This window comes from Erinaceus europaeus, chromosome 10 (genome assembly GCF_950295315.1).
Source record: "Erinaceus europaeus chromosome 10, mEriEur2.1, whole genome shotgun sequence".
Taxonomy (NCBI): domain Eukaryota; kingdom Metazoa; phylum Chordata; class Mammalia; order Eulipotyphla; family Erinaceidae; genus Erinaceus; species Erinaceus europaeus.
The window spans coordinates 94,376,725-94,380,960 of NC_080171.1; positions in this window are offsets into that span (position 1 = coordinate 94,376,725).

A 4,236-nucleotide genomic window follows, 5' to 3' on the forward strand; every position below is an offset into this window, starting at 1 on the left:
TCTTCTCTTTCTTACCAGAGGAAGAAAGAGAAGGAGGGGAAGAAAGCATTCTTCAGGACATAATAGCTGAGAACTTCTCTAGTCTAGACTACATAAAAGACAGAAAGGTTAAAGAAACCCAGAAGGTTGCAAACAGAATTAACCCACATTTAAAGACATCAAGACACATCATATTTAGAATGGAAAAGAATAAGGATAAAGAAAGGATCCTGAAGGCTGCAAGAGAGAAACAAAGAGTCATCAACAGAGGAAAACCCATAAGATTAGCAGCATACTTCTCCACACAAACACTACAGACCAGAAGAGAATGGTAAGATATCTATTGAGTACTCAGTGAAAAAGGCTTTCAACCAAGACTACTGTATCCTGATAGATTGTCATTTAGACTAGATGGAGGCATAAAAACCTTCTCAGACAAGCAACAGTTGAAATAATCAACTGTCACCAAGCCTGTCCTGAAGAAGTTCTGAAAGTTCTCCTATACACAGTCAGACCACCATAAATAAGCCATATATCAGAACACTCTAAAAGTCTAAAAGAATGGTGTTAAAATATCTTCAATTTTTGATATCAGTAAATGTCAATGGCCGGAATTCACCTACTAAAATGCACAGAGTAGGAAGATGCATCAGAAAACACAATCTAACAATATGCTGTTCACAGGAAACCCACCTAACTCAACAAGACAAACACTGACTCAAAGTGAAAGGATGAAAACTATCATAAAAACCAATGGCGCAAAAAAAAAAAAAAAAAAAAAAGCCAGTGAGTAGGGCACCAAAGTAAAAACCCTGTGGTGAGTGGGAGGGTGGACATTCGGCTTCCCCGAGTGGGGGAGGGGAAGGGTGGAGAGGGGCAGTGGGGGTGGGATGGGACACAGTCTTTTGGTGGTTGGAATGGTGTTTATGTACACTCCTAGTAAAGTGTAGTCATATAAACCACTATGTAATTAATATGGGGGGAAAAATAGATCATATGTCTTGAACTTTTTAAAACACAGACTGAGGCTTTTTAATACATAGGCTGAGTCTTTTATATGTTAACTCTCTCAAAAATCTAGACCAGGTAGAACAGAAGCAACTGGTGGCACAGTTATATACAAGATGCTGGGTATTATACCCCAAACCCTAACAAAGGGACTTTTCAAAGTTAACCCAATTACCAAATAATGTGATGATAACAATAACCATCCATTGTCTTCTTGAACCCCAAGACAGCAGGAACCTCATATTTCCACTATAGAGCCTATATTAACCCCAGTCCTGGAACCTCAGGGTGGGGCCCACTTTCCTGCATGCTTCTCTCAATCCATATCAACTAATATAGCATCTGCTAATTGAAACCTAATCAATGCATCAAGTGCCACCCAAGCATGCTTCACTTCAGACTGTGTCCAGAGACTTCAGGTGTAGAATGACAACCCTTCAGCTTCATTACTCTGATGAGACCTTTCCTTTCACAATATTCTCTAATTCCATTCCAGGTGGTCCACTCCCCAATAAAGTCAGTCCCCAAACCTAGATATAGACCAGGTCCCCTGAGATAGAGCATATGTTCACACGTGTCCATAAACCAGGGGAAAATGTATACGTGAAAGCAGAAGTACACAAGAGTCTGCAGTGAGTACCCCCCAACACTTCATCTGCACTATTCCAACCTTTAGGTCCATGATTGTTCAACAATTTGTTTGGCTTTGTATGTTAACTCTCTTTTCATCCACCAGATTCCAGATGCCAGCATGATGCCAACCAGACTTCCCTGGACTGACGACCTGTCCTGGAGCTCCGCTTCCCCAGAGACCCACCCTACTATGGAAAGAGAGAGGCATACTGGGAGTATGGATCACCCAGTCAGAACCCATATTCAGCGGGGAAGCAATTACAGAAGCCAGACTTTCCACCTTCTGCAACCCACAATGACCCTGGGTCCATACTCACAGAGGGATAGAGAATGGGAAAGCTATCAGGGAAGGGGATGCGATATGTAGATCAGGTGGTGGGAATTGTATGGAGTTGTACCTCTCCTATCCTACGGTTTTGTTAATGTCTCCTTTCTTAAATTAAAAAAAAAATGGAAGTAACAGTTATTCTCATATCTGACATGATAGACTTTAAAATAAATAAAATTTTAAAAAATAGGGATGGACATTACTTAATGCTCAGAGAGGATCAGTCAATCAAGAGGATTTAACAATTATTAATGTCTATGCACCCAATGGGAAGCCATCTAAATACATCAAACATCTACTGAAAGAGCAACAGCAATATATTATCAGTATCACAGTCATAGTAGGGGATTTCACCACCCCACTCTTTCAGCTTGACAGATCATCCAGCAGAAAATCAATAAAGACATGAGGGAATTAAATGAAGAGACAGATAAACTATAACTATTGTACATTTTCAGAGTCATTCATCTCAAGAAACTGGAATACACATTTTACTCAAGTCCACATGGGTCATTCTCAAGGACTGACCATATGTTAAGCCACAATGACAACATTGGCAAATTCAAGAGCATTGAAATCATCCCAAGCATCTTCTCAGATCACAGTGGAAGTGAACTAGCACTTAAAAATCAACAAAAGATTAGTAATAGTCCCAAAATGTGGAAGCTCAACAGTACACTACTTAACAAATACTGGGTCAAATAGGAAATAAAGGAAGAAATCAAAACATTTAGCGAGTCCAATGAAACTGAAGACACAAGCTATCAAAATATTTGGGAAACAACTAAGGCAGTACTGAGAAGGAAGTTCATAGCCATACAAGCACTATTAGGAAAGAAGAAAAGGCACAAACAACCTGATTGCACATCTTAAAGACCTAGAAAAACAAGAAATAAGTAACCCCAAAGCAACCAGAAGGACAGAAATCACTAAAGTTAGGTCAAAAATAAGTAACATTGAAAATAAGAAAACCAAAGAAAAGATCAACAAAAGTAAATGTTGAGTCTTCGAAGGAGTGAACAAAATTGAAAAACCTTTAGCCAGACTCACAAAACACAAAAGGGAGAAGACCCAAATAAATAGGATCATAAATGAAAGAGGAGATATCACAACAGACACCACAGAAATTCAACATAGCATGTGAGGCTTCTATGAACAACTATATGCCCCCAAGTCAGAGAACCTGGAAGAAATGGATGATTTCCTAGATACCTACAAACTTCCAAAATTAAATAAAGAGGAACTAGATAATATGAACAGGCCCGTCACAGCTAATGAAATTGAAACAGTTATCAAAAACCTTCCCAAAAATAAAAGTCCTGGACCAGATGATTTTACAAATGAATTGTACAAAACCTTCAAGGAATAGCTCTACTTTTAAAAGTCTTCCAAAAGACTGAAGACACTGGAATACTCCATTCCAGCTTCTATGAAGTCAACATAACTCTGACACCAAAAGAAGACAGGGACACAACCAAAATAGAAAACTACAGATCAATTACTCTGATAAACATAGATGCTAAAATATTGAATAAAATTCTAGCCAACCAGATACAGCACTATGTTAAAAAGATTTTCATCATGACCAAGTGGGGTTTATCCCAAGGATTCAAGGTTGGTTTAATATATGTAAATCAATCAACATGATCCACCACATCAACAAAAGCAAGACCAAAAACCACATAGTCATATCAATAGATGCAGAGAAAACCTTTGACAAAATACAACATCCCTTTATGATCAAAACACTACAAAAAAATGGGAATAGATGGAAAATTCCTGAAGATAGTGGAGTCTATATATAGCAAACCTACAGCCAACATCATACTCAATAGTGAAAAACTGAAAGCATTTCCTCTCAGATCAGGTATTAGGCAGGGCTGCCCACTGTCACCATTATTATTCAACATAGTGTTGGAAGTTCTTGCCATAGCAGTCAGACAGGAGCAAGGAACTAAAGGGATACAGATTGGAAGAGAAGAAGTCAACCTCTCCCTATTTGCAGATGACATGATAGTCTACACAGAAAAACCTAAGGAATCCAGCAAGAAGCTTTTGGAAATAATCAGGCAATACAGTAAGGTGCCAGGCTACAAAATTAACATTCAAAAGTCAGTGGCATTCCTCTAAGCAAATATTAAGATAGAAGAAGATGAAATCCAGAAATCAATTACATTTACATTTACTACAGCAAAAAAAAAAATATCTAGGAATAAAGCTAACCAAAGTAGTGAAAGACCTGTATAATGAAAATTATGAGTCACTACTCAAGGAAATTGAAAAAGACA